Source organism: Marmota flaviventris, chromosome 3, assembly GCF_047511675.1.
Source record: "Marmota flaviventris isolate mMarFla1 chromosome 3, mMarFla1.hap1, whole genome shotgun sequence".
In the NCBI taxonomy this organism is placed as follows: domain Eukaryota; kingdom Metazoa; phylum Chordata; class Mammalia; order Rodentia; family Sciuridae; genus Marmota; species Marmota flaviventris.
This window is the reverse complement of record NC_092500.1, coordinates 159808347-159831418: the sequence shown is the minus strand read 5'-3', so window position 1 is coordinate 159831418 and position 23072 is coordinate 159808347. Positions and strand designations below refer to the sequence as shown.

Genomic DNA, 23072 nt, shown 5'->3' with positions numbered 1-23072 from the left:
CATGCTGTATACATGACTGACAGATACATAATATTGTGTGTCTAACAAGTAATCCCTTAGGAAGGCAGAACCTTGGTTGGCATGAGACAGTCATGATTGTGTTAGGATCATTCTGCAGGTAATTTCCATGAACCTCAGAGGGTTTTAGATTATTTGACAGCTGAATGAAAATACCAAAAAAACAAAAAAGAAAAAAGAAAAGAAATAATACTGTTATCGTTACTGTATTCTTTAAAATGAATTGATTGGAGACTTTTTTAAAATCAGTTTTTAATAGCTACCAAAATCACATAGCCTAGAGACAGTGTTCATTTCTTAAAAATTAGTGCTTGTAAGTACCCATATGTGGCTAAATTGATTACATGTGTTGATTCATTTTTTTGGAAGAAGTAATCTTAGTCATACTACAGAACTCACTTGTTCTCTGAGAAAATGTCACTTTGGGAAATTTGCACAAAAAATTTTCAAAGTAAGTACAAAACAACAATGTGACAAAATAACACTTTTTTTTTTATTTTTTTAGGTTGACTTTCCAAATGTAAGTGCTTGTGTGGGATTTTAGAATGACATTTTTAGATATATTTTCCAAGATCCCATTTTAGTGCTGTTTTGAAGATAACAGACTAGAAGTGTTTTTAATTAATATTCAACATTCATCATTTCTGGTGAAAATACCAAAGCAAGATTTTCTGAAATTTACAGTATAATGTATGGTAGAAATGGTGGGATTGTAAAAAATGTAGTTTTCATCTCATGTTGGAATGGAAAAAATGTAAAATAATATGAAAATTTATTTATATTTAACAACTGTCCTACAAAAGTCAAAAGAAAGGGATATATACTTTTTAGACTTACTGAGAGAGTAGACTAAGGTAGTATATCAGAAAAAGCAAAAAGAACAATCAGAAAATGATTAAATATTTGGATTTGATCAACACCAAGATTGACAGATGCTAGCACACTCAAAGGACTCTAATCATAGAGTGGGGGTATGCACAAAGACTGAACTGCCATCTCATTGTTACCAACCCAGCATGTGCCGTTTATAGAAGAAACTGTCCTTGGTGGCTCATGACCAGCCCTATGCTCTTGCCTTTTCCAATAAGTCACACCCACATGGGTGGGGACTTGATTGCTGTAAAGATGGTACTTTAGCTCCTGGCCCCAGCTTCCTGCATGGCCTGTCCACTCTAGAACGGAGCCTGTACCCCATTGATGCCTTCTGCCAGCCTCTCCACTTTCTCCTCTCAGATCTTCTCCACATGGGACGTATAAGCCATGTTTTATGGACCTCCAGAAGCTGTGTGTTGATTTATCTCAACACCTACTGATTCTTGCTCTGGTAGGACTTCCCTGTCCTAATGTGATACCCTGGTTCCCACTGTCCACACCTACGAACACCACCTGGGTTGGTTCCAGCATTTGTTCCATAACAGTCTAGCTGTGGATTAGGTGTGTTGGTAGTACAAAATCATACTTCCAAAAAGTGATAAGCAGATTTTTTTTTTTCTTCTGAGCACTTTACCACTAAACTAACTCCTCAGCCATTTTTATTTTATTTTGAGATAGTGTCTCAATAATAGTTGTCCAAGCTGTCCTTGAACTTGAGATACTCCTTCCTGCCTCAGCCTTCAGAGTAGCTGGGATTACAGGTGTGCTGCACTGCCCCCGGCCAAACTACCTTTTTGACTGAAAGAGGGAAGAGGAAGGTGAAAGTGTGAAGAAAACCCTAGGTCAGGCACTTTCTACATATAATCTTATTTTAATGACCGTAGCTCTCTATGAAGCAGGTGTTAATATCTCCATTAAATGAGGATGCCTGGTTAGTAACAGGAGGAACATTTCTGACGAAGACATGATTTTTCTACGACAACGTACTGCTTCCTCACAAGTTTGCAACTTGTGAAATGGAAAGATTTTTTTTTTTGTCTATATTATGCAATGTTGGTGTCTGAAATTAAACACTGAAGGAACTTAGAATTTTTGGCAGTGATGTGTGAAAGCTGATTAGATTTTTGTTTGACTACGAAGACATTAAAATATGGTAAAGGGTAATAAAGATGCCAGAGAGTAATTAGAATCATTAAATATATAAGGAAAGATCCAAAGGGAAAGAAGAATATTGAAGGCTTTGCAGAATAAACGGAACACTGCCATCTGTTGCAGTGGCTGTAGAGAGCAGAGGTAACAGAGACAAGAGAGATGGATATATTTGATGCAAAAACACCTCCTTTTCTGTTTCCCTTAAAACCCCATTAAAAAAGAAATCATTACCAAATGAAACCAGTCAACATAAGACAAACCATATTGAGCTATCAGACCAAAGAGAAAAAAAGGTTGTAGAAGACAAGGGCACTTCCAAGATGTGTTTTAGGTGTGCAAAACCCCACACGTGGCCTGGTGGAGGAATACTGGCTTGCTCCCATCCCGTTCACAGGGTGTTTGGTGAGCACAGCCAGGCTCCGGACATTGTGGTCGGCAAGAAGGTGCAGCGTGAGGAGCAGAAAAGAAATGCAGAAATTTTGCAGAATCTTTAAGAAAACATTTTCTTTTTTTTTAATTGGTTGTTCAAAACATTACAAAGCTCTTGACATATCATATTTCATACATTAGATTCAAGTTGGTTATGAACTCCCATTTTTATCCCAAATACAGATTGCAGAATCACATCGGTTACACATCCACATTTTTACATAATGCCATATTAGTAACTGTTGTATTCTGCTACCTTTCCTATCCTCTACTATCCCCCCTCCCCTCCCCTCCCATCTTCTCTCTCTACCCCATCTACTGTAATTCATTTCTCTCCTTGTTTTTTTTCCCTTTCCCCTCACAACCTCTTATATGTAATTTTGTATAACAATGAGGATCTCCTTCCATTTCCATGCAATTTACCTTTTCTCTCCCTTTCCCTCCCACCTCGTGTCTCTGTTTAATGTTAATCTTTTCCTCCTGCTCTTCCTCCCTGCTCTGTTCTTAGTTGCTCTCATTATATCAAAGAAGACATTTGGCATTTGTTTTTTAGGGATTGGCTAGCTTCACTTAGCATAATCTGCTCTAGTGCCATCCATTTCCCTGCAAATTCCATGATTTTGTCATTTTTTAGTGCTGCGTAGTACTCCATTGTGTATAAATGCCACATTTTTTTTTATCCATTCATCTATTGAAGGGCATCTGGATTGGTTCCACAGTCTAGCTATTGTGAATTGTGCTGCTATGAACATCGATGTGGCAGTATCCCTGTAGTACGCTCTTTTAAGGTCTTCAGGGAATAGTCCGAGAAGGGCAATAGCTGGGTCAAATGGTGGTTCCATTCCCAGCTTTCCCAGGAATCTCCATACGGCTTTCCAGATTGGCCACACCAATTTGCAGTCCCACCAGCAATGTACAAGTGTACCCCTTTCCCCACATCCTCGCCAGCATTTGTTGTTGTTTGACTTCATAATGGCTGCCAATCTTACTGGAATGAGATGGTATCTTAGGGTGGTTTTGATTTGCATTTCTCTGACTGCTAGAGATGGTGAGCATTTTTTCATGTACTTGTTGATTGATTGTATGTCCTCCTCTGAGAAGTGTCTGTTCAGGTCCTTGGCCCATTTGTTGATTGGGTTATTTGTTATCTTATTGTTTAATTTTTTGAGTTCTTTGTATACTCTGGATATTAGGGCTCTATCTGAAGTGTGAGGGGTAAAAATTTGTTCCCAGGATGTAGGCTCCCTATTTATCTCTCTTGTTGTTTCTCTTGCTGAGAAAAAACTTTTTAGTTTGAGTAAGTCCCATTTGTTGATTCTTGTTATTAACTCTTGTGCTATGGGTGTCCTATTAAGGAATTTGGAGCCCGACCCCACAATATGTAGATCGGAGCCAACTTTTTCTTCTATCAGACGGCGTGTCTCTGATTTGATATCAAGCTCCTTGATCCATTTTGAGTTAACTTTTGTGCATGGCGAGAGGAGGGGATTCAGTTTCATTTTGTTGCATATGGATTTCCAGTTTTCCCAGCACCATTTGTTGAAGATGCTATCCTTCCTCCATTGCATGCTTTTAGCCCCTTTATCAAATATAAGATAGTTGTAACTTTGTGGATTAGTCTCTGTGTCCTCTATTCTGTACCATTGGTCCACCCGCCTGTTTTGGTACCAGTACCATGCTGTTTTTGTTACTATTGCTCTGTAGTATAGTTTGGAGTCTGGTATCGCTATACCGCCTGATTCACACTTCCTGCTTAGAATTGCTTTTGCTATTCTGGGTCTTTTATTTTTCCATATGAATTTCATGATTGCTTTCTCTATTTCTACAAGAAATGCCATTGGGATTTTGATTGGCATTGCATTGAACCTATAGAGAACTTTTGGTAATATCACCATTTTGATGATGTTAGTTCTGCCTATCCATGAACAGGGTATATTTTTCCATCTTCTAAGATCTATCCCAATGCACACTGACTTCCTTTCCTGGCGACCCTCTTGTCCCCTCCTGCATTCTCCACATGGGACGTCAGCAAACCTTTTGAGTACAGGGCCAGATAGTGTGCATTTCCGACGTTGCTGACCATACAGTCCCAGCTTCTCACCTCTGCCACGGGTAGAGGCAGCACCATAGCAGGAGCATAAACAAGCTGTGTCCTGGAACACTTTGTTCACACATCAGGCACAGTGGGACTGGTCGTTGCTAGGGAGCCCCGATCCTCACTGTAGCTTGTGATCCCTCTTCTATGCACATGGATCTTGCAAAGCCCCTGCTTAAAGCTAATTAATTGCTTCTCAGCTGCTCAAGGAAATACATTGGCAATGACTTGCTTCTTTATCCTGCTTATCTCCAGCCTTTCCCTCTTGCTCTCTGTGCACCTGTCCTGTTGGCCTTATTTCATTCAGACCCTTAAAAGTTCCTTCCTGACTTAGGACCTTCACACAAGCTGTTCTCTTCTCCCTGGAAAACTTTACTTTCCAAACTCCCACTCTACCTTCTGTTCTCAGCCCAAATGTCACTTTCTCAGGGAAATCTTCCCTATCCTTCCCAACTAATTTAGGTTCCTTTTGTTATATTCATACTTTCCCCATAATGTCTATCTCCATTTTTAACTAAATAAATATTGGTGTGATTATTTGTTTAACATTTAGCTCCTTCCTAGACTGTGAACTCCCAGGGTCAGGGACCTGCCTGAGTTTCAAACTCTGAATTCAGTATCTAATCTAATGTCCTGTATGGTAGATACTTAGCAGCTGTTTGTTAAATAAATAAATTTGAATCTGTATCAAGGCGAAAGAGAGATGTAGCATTCGACTAGAAGGTGAAATGGAGAGGTAATATTCAACTAGACGCCATGGAAACACACGGATTTTGCAAGAACTTTTAGGTTGAACCCATTTGATTGTGTCTTGACCTGCAAACAAGGCTGTTTCATACGCTTCAATGTAATTCTTTTTTTTTTTTTTTGAGGGTAAAAGAAACTTATTTTCTCTTATTTCAATTACACTTCAATGCAGTTCTGAATATCATGGACTCTCTCTGTTGGTGGCTTACTTCCAGTATCTAGAGAACTGGGTGGAATGATGAACACTAATAGGGGGCCACCGTGCCCACCTGGCACAAGTTACATTGAATAGAGCACTGAATAACTTCTTGATGGCTGTGAGGTGCTGGAAGTGAGAAACAGGGCCGCTGCCAATGGTAAAGTAGTCAGAAAGAGGAGCTGAATGCACGGCAACCCGAGTCTTTGGAGCTAGTTGGCCAAAGCTGTAGGAAAAAGGTAGAGAGTGACAGTGTCAAGTAATTCACACAGCCTCAGTGAAATGAAAAGGCACCATGATTTTGCACAGGGATGGCTTTCTCAGGGATTTGAAATGCAAATGACTTTAAAGCTACTGGAAGAAAACACCTTGGAAAAGAACCCAGAGGAGAGAAGGAAGGAAGGAAGAAAGTTTGCGTTTTTAAGAGTAGATATGTAACAAAGTTACTAATGGATCCCGTTATGGGTTATTTAATTACGGAAAAAAATCATTATAAACATGATTTAAAATATTAACAATCCCTGAAAAGTTTGGAAAATAAGATAGAAAATTTTCCTTATAAAAATTGGGTATAAGTCTTAGCCAGAATTAGGAGGACCATGACTTCTTGGGTTCCTTTTTAGTTCTGTGATTTCATAAAAGGTATAGAAGGCAAACAAAAAACAATATTGCACACAAATTTGAACATGTTTTGTGTACTGTGTATGGTATTATGTGTACTGACACCTATTCACATTCTCATGTTCCTTGTATATTTAGACATTGCTCTTGGCATGTTAACGTAGAACCTTTGCCTTTGGTTCTTCACTTTCCTTCCTCTCTTGAATCAGTTTCAGTGAGGCTTTTGACCCTACTTCTCCTTTAAAGATGATCAAGAACATCCTGAGCGTCTTGTTAAAGGTGTAGTGAGTGGATTAGCAGTTGACCTGTTGATCATTTCCTTCCTTCATAGAACATGTTTTTTACTTGTTGTTCAGGACTTGGTTTCCTCCTGGCTAATTCTCTGTTTGCCTTGTTTAATAGTTTCTCCTCAATTTAACAAACTCAAATATTTACAGACCCTGGACTCCGTCCTTGCGCCTCCTTTCCGGGGTTTGTACATGTTTTAGCTCAGTGACGTTTTAACTCATTTTGATCTCTGTGCACAAAAAACATATTTTATACCATTCCTTTTCCAGGGCACTCTGAATCTAGTCTTCCCAAAACAATCCACTTGGATCTCCTCCTCCTTTCCCTTTCCCTTTCTTCTTCTCTTCCCTTTTCTATGTCATTAAAATATCCTCTTCACATCTGCCAAATGAAATTTCACTTTCCACTTAGTAGGTCACAATTTGCAGTTGAAAAAAACAAACAAACCATTTTTCTAAGTGGTCTTATATAGTCTCACCGCTTTAGATGCCACTTTCATGCTGATGATACCTAGATATACACACAGTTTTCACTGCATGACAGTGTGGACCATAAAAATGACTGTGCACAGCAGAAACACACACTGTAATCTTTATAATCAATGGGGAAAAGCTTTGATTCTCTCGTGATCTTTACAACGTTTTGCTAAAATATTGAAAAGCTCATACTCTTGTATGACTATGTTCCAATAAAACTTTATTTATAAAAATTGGGTGGCCAGCCCATGGATGAAGATATGCTGAACCCTGTTCTAGAATGTTCCAAAGACTTTTTGAAAGACTGGTTCTTGAATCATCTTAGGCATAGAAATTATGTTTTTACATAAACCTTTGGAACCAGAGAAAAAGCTTTCATAATCCTGTTCAGACTATCAGCCCTAAATTATTATTATTATTTTTTAGTTTTAGATGGATACAATATCTTTATTCTATTTTTAGGTGGTGCTGAGGATTGGACTCAGTGCCTCACATGTGCTAGGCGAGCGCTCTACCACTTGAGCCATAACCCGACCCCTATCAGCCCTAAATTTCACAGTCCTTTGGTTATCTACATTGTTAACACATAGAGCATAAACCCATTTCTTTAATCTGTGTTAGTCCACCGAGAAGAGTTCTGGTTCTCCATCTCTGCTTAGAGTCTCTTCATATTATAATGGATACTATTAAGCCATTCTCCTGGCTTTTTGCCTTGAAGGAAAACCCTTGTGTTCTTTTGTTAAATTTCTTTTTGTCCAAACTAAAATAAACTCTGTGGCTTTTTCTGAATCCTAAATTCCCACAGTGTTCTTTGGTTTTGTCATCTTGGTTATGTAGTTATGTAAATAACTGGTTACACTTAGTATCTGCCTATCATACATAGAAAGGATGCTTTGGTATAGAGTCAGAATAGATGCATTTTAGTTGTGTGGAAACATGACATTTTTGAGAGCAATGGTGTGGCACAGTAAGGCCAGTACTTTGGGATAGGAAGATCAAAATCTGGATTCTAGGATGACAGCTTGCCGGCCACGTGGTTTCATTTTTTTTCATGTTGGGTGAGACCATTTAATACCAGCTCTGTTCAATCGGAGGCTTGGGGAGAGGCCAGGTAACCATCAAATATGATGATATTTGTCAGAAACATTCTATAAGTTGAAGAGCATTATATGGATTTTTTCCTCTTACTTCCTTTAATCTATGTGTGCTATAGGCTTGATGTACAATAATTATGCACTATCTTTTATTTCTCTATAGTTTACGAGTGTCCTGAGAATTCCGACAAAACCAATTCAACTACTTTGCTCAATGTGAACAGCATTTGGGAAGGGGTATGCCCCTTGTTGTCGTGTGTGGGTAGTCAGTCCCATGTCACGGGCTGGATGACATGGTCCCCATTACAGCTGGCTTCTGACCTTGCCTTCCAGAGGGGCTCCTCCTGTACCTGACTGGCTCCCCTGTGGTCTGTTCTCCAATTGAGTTTGTTCATCTGGCTGCCGATGGGACCTCAGAATAGTCGTTTCCTAAGCTGAGGATGAGGGCCACGCTCTGCTCCCAGCCCAGGCCCCCTGTCCATCTGTGCATAGAGGTCAGGGAGGAAGGCTGCTGAACCAGAGTCCCTCTAGAGCCACCATGGGTGCCTCTATTTTCAGGGCTCATGAAAGAGTCCACCTTGCCTTTGGGAATTTCATACCAGTATGTGGTTCTATCTTTAGAACTCTGCCCTCAAGCAGTTTTTCTTTAGGCCGGTGCATGATGCTTTTATTCTGCTTGAAATTCCCCTTGATGTTCGGTCTGTTACCTATGAAAACACATTTAGAGAATAGCTTGACGTTATTATTGGGCCGGAGTTTTTCGGAGTCCAGCCAATTTCCTATTTAGTCTATTTTAGAGACAGTCCAGTGAAAAAAAGATTTTAATAATTTATGTAATGGTCCTTTTTAAACCTCAACTAAAGTAGTGTTACAGAATTTAGGGATCTGAAAAAAGCCAGTCTATTTTTGGAGAAGTTATAATCTTCACTATTATCATTCTTTACTGCTTTTTGAATTCAAAAATTGGTTATGGATATTCCAAGTGATTATTTAAATTGGACACTGTCTTAGAATTCTTGTAGCAAGTGACAGACATACCAAATCTAGAGAAAAAGGGAATGTCCTGATCATAGAAATGACAAGTCCTGGGACAGAATTAGCTTCAGGCATAGCTGGATCCAGAGTGAATGTGAGATTCTGAGGACTTCCTTTCTCAGAGGGGCATTTCTCCGAGAAGGATATGTTCTCATACAAGTTCCTACTTCAGAGTTATTGGTCTGGCTTGTGTCAGTCACATGTTTGTACCTGAGAGAGTAGATGTATTCAGAGAGATGGAAGGTGCTGGTCAGCGAGGCCTAGGGTCATAAGAACTGAGTGGAGGAAATCATGGTGCTTTTACTTAACAAGGAATTAATTCTGGTTAGAAAAAGCTTAAGATCTGTACTTTAGGTCCCATTTATATGATATTTTCAGGCATCTTTACTCAGGACCTAGATCCTATCTGCATCAGCTCTGTTCTGCCGGCCTCCCAGCACCTGGATCCAAGTGGGAGGATTAAATGGACACCATTTGGATCAAACACTTGTTAAATAATAATTCAGGCAGTCCGCTGGATCTGGAGATATAAAGATGAAGGGAGAGGCATAGTCATGGCTCTTGCGGCCATTATGTCTCATAAAGGACATATAAATCTGTAAATTCCAGACAACAGCACATTTGCTAGGCTGTCTTCATGTGTTGGGGACTGTGGGAGGGAAGACAGACAGCCCATCTGGGAGCAGAGTGTAGGATGTGGAGAGAATTCAGGAAAGGTTTCCTGGAGGAGCTACCAATCGAGCTCCTCATCTCGAAGTACGAGGAAGTTTCTAGATGAAGAAAGAGGAGCAAGTTACCTTGGCAAAGCAACATCGTGAGCCTCATAGGGGATGAGGCAGAACTGCAAATCATTTAACATTGCTTGGGGGTGAAGAGTGAATCCAGAAGGGGCTGGAGGGGTGGGCAAGGGTGAGATGTTGGAAATCAACACCAAACCACCAAGCGTTTAGAATAAGTTGAGATACAAAGGGGCTTAGATTTCATCCTACAAGAAATAAGGAGATATTGAAGGGACTGCTTAGGGGATGCATATTTCAGAAAATTCATGGTGTTGACTGTAGACTGTGTGGAGGATGGAGGAGAGGATCTAATCATCCTTGGAGGTGGGAAGAGAGACACATTAGGAGACTGTTCTAACAGACCTGGTGAAGAAGATGAGAATGTATGGAAGAATGTTCAGAAAAGAACAGATGAGGGAAACATAGGCAAAGTTTGGTAACTGGAGTTGTTTCACAGATGAGTCCACAGGTTAGGAAGGCCATCCACATCTAGACAAAGCAGAGTGCAAGAGGCCCCAGAGGAAGGAGTAGGGAAACAACTGGGCATTTCCCCTTCTTTCTTTGAGGCACAGTTATGCTGGTCACATTTAGCCCCCTCTCTTGGTTCATTTCTTCAGCTCTGATTACTGAGCATCTTCTAGATGATTGTCACTGTGCTGAGTTCCCAATATAAAGACAGCAATCTCAACTCGTGGTGTCATGCAGCCTATAGGCTTGTAGAGGAGACAGAATGTGCAATTTCAAACATCATGGGTGTTACAAGTCCCCAAAGTCATTAAAAAAAAAGTTTTTCTAAAAAATAAAATTGTTCTAGTGCAGAAGAAAGGTCTATCCTGGCTTCAAGGCAAACCGTGTTAAGGATTGCAAAGGTTAATGCTAGGAGCTGTGACTGGGCAATATATGGGATGAATTTCAGATTTCTTGGAACTTACGGAGGGTAGAGTTTGTAATGGATTTTCAAAAAGTACTTGCTCAAAGGATGAGCACCAGTGGCCAAAGCAGAGATCCTCAGCTCTTAAAATCTAATTCAAGGACTGGTCTCTTTAATGCAGATTCGATGCAAGGGCTCCTGATTAATATGCATCCTGGTGTTTTAAGAGTGTTGTTTTCAGAGGTGTCTGATTTGCAGTCAAAAAGAGGCTTAAACCCTCAGAGAAGCTGGCTTTTACAATTCTGACCTAGAAAAGAAATAGAAACACCTTCTATGCCAAATTCATTGAAGATGAGTTTTGTTTCATTTCATGTTTGAAAAAGCCCCAACCACAACAGCAACAAAACAAAAATAATAACAACATAAATAAATACCAGTTATCGGGTAATTCCCAAACGGTGGCCTGGGGTTGAGCCAACTTTAACATTTGGTAAGACAACAGAAAGATCATGGGATAGGGAAATAGATAAGGTAGAAGAAAATGTGAAAAAAAAAAAGCAGAATTAACTGAGGGAAGAATATCAGACCATGTCTTTGTTGTTTATCATTCTGATATATATAAGTCAACAGAAATTCATTTCCTAGTTAAATTGTTAGAAATAAATTATTCATGGGAGAGCCATCTGTGTTCTCGATTGCCAATTTATAAAAGGAACAATATGTTGCAGCAGAAGCCCAATGAAGCAGTTTTTTGGATGTGACTCATATCACTCTAAAGATTTACTTCATTTTCAAACATCTCATATCTCAGAGTGACAGGAGGCTTAGCTGCATTTCTAACTCATAAAAAATTCAGAGAAACTAATAATAAAAGGAGATACAGCACCTAATGAGAGAATACATATGCACAGTTGCTGCTGTAAAATGTCTCTATCTGAAAAGATTGGGGCAGTCTAATCTGATCAGAAAAGGGGAGTAGCTTACAGCAAAACTGAGAAAATGCCATTGTTTTAGATAAAAGAACATTGATGTGACAGGGACCAGTAGAATATTGAAAGGGTCAAAATGCTCCCAAGATCAGCTCATACACCCAGTGAACGAACAAAACACAATTCGCTTATTTGTGGAGTTTATTTCTCTGCTTTCTAGAAATGTTTGGGTTTTAATATCTAAGCGCAAAGACTAATAAGATCAATGAGGCGGGAGTGCCTTCAGATCTAATACCTTAGCTCATTTGTGTAATACAATCATTCTGTTTTGTATAGTGTCATGGAAGACTTCCACATCAGCCTTTCTTGCCTTCTTTGGTTTTTCCTGCTAAAAGCGGTTGTGGACAGGTGTGTTTGTTTTTCTGTTTTACTCTCTGTGTATCCTTTCCAAGGTTTCAATGTGTCTCCCAGGCTGTGAAGCCAGAAATGACTCATTATCAGGGAGACAGGAATAATGGTGGTTTTGCAGTTAAACTTTAGCATCTCAAAAACTAACTCTGTCTGTAATCTAGAAGTTGGATCAGTTTGAGCTGAATCCTTCTTATAGTGCAGACACTGGCAAAATGGAAGTGCTACCAAGATGTCATTTACAGAGAGAAACAATCAAGCGTGTTTTGCAGAATCTCTCCTGTGACTGCCTAACCCCTTCCAAGCTATGGTTTCTGGACCAGGGATCTGATGTGCAGAGTTTGGAAAGTGATTTTATGATTCATACAATCACCATGGGAATGGATGAGTAAGCTTCTATAATTTATGTGCTTGAAGACTTAATACACTTCACAGTACCTCTTCCTCATCCCTTCCCAATTAAGGTCCCACAGCCCCTAATAAACAGCATCAATGCAGGGAGAATTCCAAGGAATGAGCTGGAGAATCTCTATTCCTCCAGTTTGGGAATATTTGCCTTGAGGGATTTTCCTCAACGCATGTTGAGTCCTTGATAGGCACTGGCTAATTAGCACTTGAAAATTCCTCTGAGATTTGGAACTTCTCCCTTGCCGAAGAAGCTGGAGTGCGTTCTCATGTACAGCATCCACAAATGTCAGTGTGACATAAATCTGCACACTGACAACCTGACTTTTAATGCAGCTCTGACAACCTGATCTTAATAATAAAAGTATAAAATGCTGTTAAATCAAAGGAACTGCAGAATGTCCCTGGATGGAAAATGAATTGTCACAAAGGTGCATTTGGAGGGAAGCAAACTGTGGGGGGAACTTGAGTGCTGTAACTTCTCCTGACTTTGACTCTGGACCTCCATTTTTCTCTGTGTTGCTGGGTGACCACGTATGCCACTTTGCACAGGATGATGGCCCAGTTTATGACTATTTCCCAGTCTTAAAAAAAATTGAGAACCCTCTCCTGTGCAGAAGGCTTGACTTGGTAGGGAATCTGATGAATAATGATTTTTTTTAAGAGAGAGAGAGAGAGAGAGAGAGAGCGAGAGAGAGAGAGAGAGAGAGAGTTTTAATATTTATTTTTCAGTTTTCGGTGGACACAGCATCTTTATTTTATTTGTATGTGGTGCTGAGGATGGAACCCAGCGCCCCGCGCATGCCAGGTGAGCGCGTTACTGTTTGAGCCACATCCCCAGCCCATGAAATTGTTTTAATGGCTCAAATAGCATAAAGAAACTTGGAGTACTGTGTATCTGAATTGGAACAACTTGAAGGGGTGGCTCACGTAGAACCCAAACTCCTAGGGAAGCCGGGTTAGCCACACTTGACAGACACTGGCTTTCCTGTGACACAGGGCATCGCAGTGACTCAGATCCATTTTGGCATAGAATGAAGCCATGGTTGGAACGTTCTGTTGCAATTCACCTTTGGAGCAGAACCCAGTGGGACCTGACTTTTCAGGGTTCTGTCAAGCCAGGTCTCTGTAGGCTCACTCTATTTCCAAGTTGTCCCAGAACCAGTAATTATCATTTTTGGAGAGGGTATTTTCCCTAAGATCTTGTTTTCAGCTACTCTCAATTATTTATTCCATTATATTTAGGCTTTCCTTTACAGATTTTTTTAAAAAATTCTTTTGGTTCTGACGCCACTGGAAATTTTGGGTTTAATTTTCATCCCTAGCTAGAGGGCGTGAGTTATGGTTGAGGACATGTGGGCATCTTGACCAAACCAAAGTGACCACTTGCTCCAAATGTTTTGTTGCTGCTCTAGATTGTGAATGCAGATACACTCAAAGCAACTTTTGTAAATGCTTCTTATCATGACTGATCGTCTCTTCTGCCAGTAAGGGAGTAGGAATCCATTCCATATTCCATAAAAAATAGCATATTTTGTATAAAAGGTAGTAGGAATACATTCCATACTTTGTAAATTCATGTTATTTAAATAGTGTTTTGGGTTTGGCAGAACATTTTTCCCCATTAGGGAAAGTTTCTTCCTACAGGAAAGCAATGAGTTTTTATACAATAGAACTGCAGCTCAAACTAGCATGTGCACGGTACTACTTTCCAGGTTTCCTTCTGAAATCTCTCAAACTTGTCTTCATGAGATGTAAATAAACTCAACACACAGGGAATTTATACAAAGGTACTAACTTCAGTTTCCAGATTGGAACAAAAAAGCACAAAGTGTTAGAACTCCATAACTCAATGTGGTAGCCACATACAGCGATTTAAATTTAAATTAATTGCAGTTATGTATAATTAAAAATCTGGTTCCTCCATTGCATCAGTCACATATCTAGTGCCTAACTGGCACTGCACTGGAGAGCACAGACCAGAAAACTGGTGCCACTGCAGAGAGCTCTACTGGACACTCATGGTGCTGAGACACTGGCAGACTTTGTATACAATGATTTCTATTCTCTGGGGAAAATGCAGTTGAGTTGACCTTTAATCTGTCTTTAATCCTGATTGTGCTAGTCAACAGAGGAATATGGGATGTCCTGTGTGTTCCTTTTGGGAAGAGCGGTGAAATCTCACAGTGGCATAGCTGTCCCAGTACTCAGAGCCAAGATCTAGGAGATGCTAAGGTTCATAACAGTAAGGTCTAAGTCTTCTTTGACCTTATCAGCCTCATTGGAACCTGGGGACCTGGCACAAAGTAGACACTCAACAAACACTTTAGTAAATGAATATGTGAAACAGCTCAGCAAAGACAGTTCAAGGGGCCTAACTATAAACACATAAGGCATCTCTTGGAGTAACTTTTTAGGGTTCCCTGGAACTTATGAGAAGGAGCAAGCAGTAGACATGAGAGATATCTTCTATGTCTAGAAGCCAGAACACAAAATGGGTCATTGAGTGTCTCCTCCTTTTTCTTCTTTTCCTTTACCTCTTCTCTGTCTTCCTTCCCTTATCCAACATCATATCAAATAGTTAATTTTATTGGGTGTTTATTAAATGCTAGCCACTCTTTTGAGTTGTTCTAACATATTATTTTATTTAATCCTCCAAACAGCTTTACTGTATTGGTTTGCTAGGGCTACCATAATAAAACATCACAGATTAGGTGGCTTAAATGACAGAAATTTATTTTTTAAAGTTCTGGAAGCTGGTAGTCCAAGGTCAAGGTGTTGGCAGGTTTGGTTTCTCCCAAGACCTCTCTCCTTCTCCTTCAAGGCTGCCTTCTCCTGGTGTCCTCACACAGTCTCACCCTGAGCACACACACTGCTGGTGTCTCTTTTGTGTTCAAGTTCCTCTTAAAAGGACTGAGTTAGGGCCAATCCTATCGGTTTCCTTTTAAATTACTCACCTTTTCAAAGAACTTACCCCGAATGCAAGTCACATCCTTAGGTACTAGGATTAAAGATTTACTATGGTCTGAATGTTTGTGTTCTTCCAAAATTCATATGATGAAAACTGAATTACCAATGTGATGGTATTAGGGGGCGGGGCCTTCGAGGTGACTAGATCATGAGGGTGAAGTCCTCACAAATGAAATGAGTGCCCTTGTAAAAGAGACTCCAGAAACCTGCCTTGATTATTCCTCTATGTGAGGAGGCAGCTAGACGGCACCATCTCTGAACCAGAAATGAAGTCCTTACAAAACACTGAATCTGCCAGTGTCTTGTTCTTGGACATGTTGGCCTGTAGACCTGTGAGAAACAAATTTCGTTTTTTTGTAAGCTATGTATCTTATATTTTGTTATAGCAGCCAAATGAGACTAAGACTGTCTTCAAAGTATGAATTTTGGGAGAATACAGTTTAGCTCATAACACCTATGAAGTATTATTATTAGTTACACCTTAGCATGAAATTGAGGCCCAGATGATAAATAACTTGCTCAGAGTCTCACAGCTGATAAATGATGGAACATAAATAGAAATCCAACCTGTGTGACCTAGAGCTTGCATTTTTAAACACCTTGAAGAGGTATTGGATCTTCGTAAGTTGGCAATCCATGTGGGGTTGAACCAATTAGGAAAGAATAGAGCCATACTGAGGTGGAGCGCTGGGGTGCTGATGGCCAGGTCAGGAGGCTGGGTACTGCCACTGTAGTCACTGGCTTCTGTTGTTGGTCACGCTTGTCAACTCCAGTTCCCCGAGTTCCTGCTACCTCAGCCGTATTCTCTCTCGGATCTTCATTTCCTTTCCCCAGTTTTATCTGGAGAAGGAAACTTCTGGTGAGTGATCCTTGGGCCATGGCAAAGTTCATTTCCCCCGGCCATCTGAATAAAGGATGGCTGTAGCAACCGGAGAACCCCAGTCCTCATTATTGGAAGCTGGGCAGCTTTCTCTACTTTGTTTTCTCTTAATAAAAAGAATAAAAAATTATTTTAACTTCTTCCTATGATGCCATTTCCATTCCTCTAATAGCATGTACATTTAATTTCCTCTTTATTTTTTCTCCTTAATTACGATTGGAACTATTCTATTTTAATGTTATTTCTATTTTGTTGGTGTTCTACATTTTTTTTTTATGTTTTTAAAAATGTCAATTTTGGCCTTCAGCTTTTAAAATCTCTACTCCTACCTTCTTATGGTGGATTTTGGTATTTTCCTTGGATTTGAAAAGGTGTCATGACCAAAAAAAAAAAAAAAAAAAAAAAAAAAGCAGCTTTTAAAAATAGTAGCAATAACAAGTTAGATATAGAAGTGGGAAAATGTTCCTTTCACAATTGTATACCCAGGAATAGATTTAACACAAAAGGTGAAACTCCCATGTGAAAGAAGATGTACTTTGTTGACAGAATTTTAATAAGTGGAAATTGAATTCACAGGAGGGCTTATCATGAAAATAGCATTTTTTTTCTAAAATTATTGTTAATTTAATGAAATTCCAATCTTATATTTTTTAAATGAAAAAAATTAATTGCATGTTTATTTGAAATTTATAACTGTGTCAGTTTTAGAGACAATCTTAGGGAAAATAGAGTGGAATACTAGTCCTATCCGCTATTTCTATGTACTGCTAAGATTCTTTTATCAAAATAGCTGGTATAAAGTTTAGGAAGAAGCAAGTATAATAGTAGAATAAGGTCTAGAAATAGATTAAAGTATATATGGAAATCTAATTTATGATAAAGGTAGAATCTAAATTTAGAGGAAACATAATGTTGGTATAATTGGCTTCCAGTCGGAATAAGACAAAGTGAAGCTACCACTTCACACGTGCATGAATATAGAATAAAGATGTGAATGTAAAAATTAAAATATAAGATAATAGGAGAAAAAAATTTATTGTATTTATTTAACTTTTCTTAAAAAACAGCCAGGCTCAGTGGCGTACACCTGTAATCTCAGTAGCTCGGGAGGCTGAGGCAGGAGGATTGTGAGTTCAAAGCCAGCCTCAGCAAAAGCGAGGCACTAAGCAACTGAGTGAGACCCTATTTCTGAATAAAAAAATACAAAATAGGGCTGAGGATGTGGCTCAGTGGTTAATGCCCCTGGGTTCAACCCCTAGTCCCCCCCCCCCCCCCAAAAAAAAAAAAAAAAAAAAAAAAACCAGAACAGGAAAAATCTTGATGCTACTTAAGAAAACAGATGGTTTTAATTTAAAAAAATTATGAATTTCTATGTTGAAAAATGCATGGAAAAAGTAAAAAATATAAAAGCTTTGAGTGAGAAAATATTTGCCAAACTGCATGACAAACAAAAGTTCAATGTACTTAACATGGAATGAGATTTTATAAAACACTAAGAAAAAAAAAAAAAAAAAAACAACATTATAGGCAAGGCTTGAGATTTGGCAAGATGTATTTGATGGAATGCAGATGAGCTTTAGAGCACTAGTCAGGGGATTTCTGCATTTCTGTAAACTGGAATTTGGATAGTCAGGGAAAGCCAGAATGGAAAGAGGCGAGCACTTAAAACTTAATTAATGAGGCAAAGAAAGAAGTCAGTTAAGTGCTTTGGCTGTGCAGCCAAACCATGGGGTGTCTAATCCCATGACCACTTTCAGTAAACTCTGGTAAAGGGAAAGCAAAGCTCTAAGTGTCCCTTATTTCCTTATTTATAAAATGTAGATGAAAAGAGTTCCCCACCCATAGAGGTGTGTGTGTGTGTGTGTGTATTGTATGTGTGTGTAATGAATTCACTCATAGAGGCCCTTGGGATAGCGCCTGCCCCAGGGTAAGCCTAAGTACACACAGGTCATTATTATTATGACACCATCCCTCAGAGTCTAGATCCAAGACGATGGTTTACTTTGTCAAGATTGTTCCATGTGCACCACTGTTGCAGTAATACCTGCATGTATTTACACCATGAGTTTAAAGAAGGGTCAGATGAATTAGAGGCTCAGAAACATTTGAATGCTGACATGCATATTTTAGGAGGGACCCAATTCTTTTGTGACTCCAGTTGATGTCCATGACTGTCTCTGTTGCTTTATGAGGCATGTCTTTTTATCTTGTGGATGTGGTGGAGATAAGAGATCCATAAACTGGAGAAGTGAGCATTGAAAATAGGGTGATAGACCTGAAGAAAATGACGGTATTTCCTACCTTCCAAGTTGAGATGTGTGCTGAGTACATCTATGTAGATATCAAACTATCCAAATAAAGATTCCTAAATAGCTTTAAAAGAATCATGAACTTATTAGCAAAAACAATCATGAGGGTCAGTATAAAATTCTATGTTGATGTTTTAAGATAGTATGTAATGTTTACTTGGGGGGAAACATGAAATCAAAGATTATTAGTTAATATTTAGTAACTGTTTTTCTTCATTGAAGCCAGGGGGTTTAATTTTTAGCAAAGCATTTCAATATTATTTTTAGTTTTGAATGCTTTATAGGATTTATCTTTAACATTAAAGGATCTCCAAGGGAAGGGACAGGTAAAATGCTAATACAAACTAATAAAAACATTATAGCATCACAAATCTCAAGTCTTTATTCGGGGAACTATGAATCTGCTTAATTATCTACTTGACATTGTAAGAGATTTTGTCCTTAGTTTTAATATTCACTCTTCTTTTGCTGGGAAAATAAATTCTCTAAAGATCTTACTGTTGTCCCCAAAGAAATAAATAAAAGAAAAGCAGAAGATGGATGAGATTGAATGGGAGGTAAAATTAGAATAGTTGCAATTGGTAAAAGCCTTTCAAGTACTTTATTGAGAGAACCATAAACAAAATATGTTAGTCTGTCTCCTATAAGGATCCATGATCACTCATGATTTATTCACAAAGACATTAAAAATGTAAAACCATGCATAATTATTTAATGTATATTTAAAATTTAAATATTGAATTTAAAATGGAGAAGAGCAATACACTTGCCTGTAGTGTGGATAGTTTTGATGCATTATGGGGTTATGTCAGTATGCACTATGCTGCATCTAATGTTGGATTTAATATACATTAGCAGATACTTACTTTTTGATTATGGAGGTTAGCACTTACAGTGAGTCTTAGATTTGAGGCCATGTAGTGACCTCTAAAATTGTACCTTTGGGTAATGGTTAGAGTAGCCAAAAATAAGTAAATGCACTTGAGTTTTTAAAGTTTGTGTGTTTCCCACTGTTTAAAAGTCAGTATCTCTTGCCCCAACTCTTGATTTTTGGAATTTTCAAATAGCCTTTCTATACTCAAGAGCAATCCACAGGCCTGCAGCATACTATGGTCCACAGATTAGCAGCCTGGTTCCCTTGGGCTCTTATTAGAATTGCAGGCCCCATTCCCCATCTGCTGAATTGGAATCCACATTTTAATAGGATCTTCAGGGCATTCATGTGCACATCCAAGTGGGAGAAGGCCTGCCATATGGGGTGGATCAAGACCAGGCTAAGATTATTGTCTATATTCCTGGAAGGATTAATTTTCCAAACTCACTTAGGGTGGCTAGCTTTTTGAAAGATCCCAGGGACTCCTCATATTCCCGGTGGAAGTTTATTTCTTTGTGTCTCTGGTAGGGAAGATTGCCCATATCATTATCCACAGTGTGAGTCATGGGCACTATCATTTCCATTTATTGGTTACTCACTGGTTGTAGGTCATGGTGCAGAATGTCTCATCTATATCTTATTTAATCCCCTTAACAATTCAACAGAAGAGGTTTTAATAAATTAATTTGTTGAAAAGAAAACTAGGATAATAGAAAGGGGTTCTTATTCAAGATTAGATATATAATGTTAGAGCAGAAATTCGAAGCTAAGTCTGTCTCACAGAAGTCTGTGCTTCCCTGATGCTTTGTTCTACTTGCAGGAAATAAGGGGATAAAGGAGACTCCCATTTGTCTGGGATTAGAAAACAAACCTATATCTTAGTTGTGTGTTGATATTTATGGTGGCTGTGATGTGTCTATTTCTTGATTCTGTCTTGCAAATGTCTAGTATAAAGTTCCCTAAATAAGTAAAATCTTTATCAAAATTTGTGATTTTTTTTTTTTACAAATGTGTTTGTGGGGGAGAGAATTCATAATTTTGTTTAAGTCAAACTTTTACAAAAGGTCATGACCCACAAATTGTTTGAACCATCACCCAACTCATCCCATATCCCAGTGACCCTCAGCTGTTGGAATTCCCACTTGTCTGCTGCCGTCACTACACACCCAACCGTTATTAGACTTTCCTGGTGCCTCCCTCCCAAATCATTCCTTTTCAATCCCGGCAGGACATCACAATCACCTGTAGACCTTTTATAGAATACAGATCCTTGGGCTCCTTCTGGGACCTTCTGAACTTGATCGTTGCAAATGGAGCTTCGAAAGCTGCATGTGTAAGTAGCTCCATAAGTTCTTTTCACTTGGAGTGCTGTAAGTCAGCACAATTTTCTTTACAAATTTTGAACAAAAGAGGATGCTTCGTGCCTGCCCTGATGTGGAATGATCTCTTGGAGAGAGGCCCAGGGTAGGCCCAGCACTTCCATGGGGAACTCATGGCCAGCCAAGTGCTGATGTATGAAAACTGGTCTATGTTCAACATTGCAAGACTTTAATTACCATGTTGGAAAAATAACATCCTGAAGATGTTTTGACAAATCAATTTGACTTTTATTTTATCTTCTTCCTGAGAGAATTGAAAAAAAAAATGTTCTAAGGATCTTTTGAGAAGAGATTGTTCAAATAAGCTTTTACAATCATTGATTATATTTTAGGTAGTTAATTGTACTTCCTCTTTATCTGCTTATTAGCAAATTGAAGTTTTTCTTCTTCAATTTATCTATGTCTCTTGGAACCATTTGATGTTTTCCACCCACACAGGCTCTGATGACATCACCTTTACTCATCTCCTGCCTATTTACCTTTGAATGGATGAGCTGTTCATTCACCAGCAGAAAGCAGGATGATCAGTGGCAATGGACTAGTGTTTTTCCATTACATTTTGCAATCATGTCTTACACTGTGATGATCTGTGGCTTTCTCTTGGTTCCAGAGAACTATCAAAATTGTCAACCCACATTTATTAAGAAGCATGACTTGTATAGGACATTTATGGGAGCTTGAATACCACTAGTTTGTCAAACTAAAGATATAAAGCCTGCTTTTATAGAATCATAGAATTTAAGAGATCATTGAAACCTCTGTAGCATTTTTCTTAGATACCTTTCTGCCTGTGTGGGAGTTAATGGCTTCACCGCAGCCATTCTGCCTCTGAGTAGCTCTAACTGAAAGAAAGCTTGTTCTTCAGCTGTGCTAAATGCTCAGTTTCTGAACCTTCTAGTTACTGTCTCTAGTTTCGTCTCTGGAATTTTGCAGAAGAAATCAAATCTGGCCCCACATTACAACTGTCAAAAACTTGAGGGCTGGGGTGGTAGCTCAGTGGTGGAGTGCTTGTGAGGCACTGGGTTTGATCTCAGCACCACATAAAACTAAATCAATAAAATAAAGGTATTGGGTTCATCTACAACTAAAAATATTAAAAACAAACAAACAAACAAACAAAACTTGAGGGACTTTGAACCTTTGGGAACTTGACACTGCCACTTCTAGTTCTCAAGCTATGAAATGAAACTCCACAAGTGGGCATACAGACCAACACAAAATATATTAATGAGAGAAATCAGTGAAGACCTGGGTCATAATACTTGCCATAAGTCAAGTGCACTTGTGTTTTCTCTCTGCACTGTCTAGAGCCAGTCATTAAACTGTTTCATGTTTGACTTCTTAGATAAAATTTTCTCTACATCTTATTTGATTTGATAAGCATACTCATGAAAGACTGCAGAATCTTCTTAAGAGAATTATCAAAAATAATTAGAAACTGATACTGCTGTAAGATACAAGATCCCAAAAGCCTCTTCAGTAATACATTCACAGAGGCATTCTGATGAAGTCTATAATTATTATTTTTTTAAGAGAGAGAGAGAGAGAATTTTAATATTTATTTATTTATTTTTTTAGTTTTCGGCGGACACAACATCTTTGTTTGTATGTGGTGCTGAGGATCGAACCCAGGCCACACACATGCCAGGCGAGCGCGCTACCGCTTGAGCCACATCCCCAGCCCCTATAATTATTATAGTACTTAATAAATGCTTCTTGGTGTTTCTTGGTGATTAATATCTACAGGAAGAATTCAAATCATGAGGCTCTGTCTATAGGACAAGTTCTGTCTTATCTGATTTGCATATTAAAACTTATTTCTGCTCATGTGAGATATCCTTAGACAAGTCTAGTGTTTTTCTGTATCTAAAGACATTCAACTTCTTCTTGCATAGCGATAATAAAGTGTTTGCATTAATAATCTTCAGTAGTTTATTTCTGTGAATTTGAAGTTAGGAATTTCTGTGAATGGGCATAAAAATTACTATTGCCTCTACCTTTATGAAGATTGTCTTGTTAATGGGGAGACCAAGAAGGTGTTTTGGATATATGATATTATTACTGTTACTTTAGAAAAATCTCCTTATTAGGTTAAAATTTCTTCAGTGGCTTATTATGGCTAATTTTAGAGCAAAGGGTGATAAAATCTGGTGAATTATCATCTTCTAGACTCATTAACTCAGTCCAAGATAATTCCCTAGTCCTCTTTACTTTTCCTTCCTCCTAAGTTGAATTGATAATGAT

The 23072-nt window shown here is 38.7% G+C and overlaps 1 protein-coding gene across 1 annotated transcript in view; it reads left to right on the top strand.

Moving 5' to 3' along the window:
- Positions 1–23072, top strand: part of Cpe (carboxypeptidase E) — a 113953-nt gene that overhangs the window by 55903 nt on the left and 34978 nt on the right. The window lies entirely within an intron of this gene.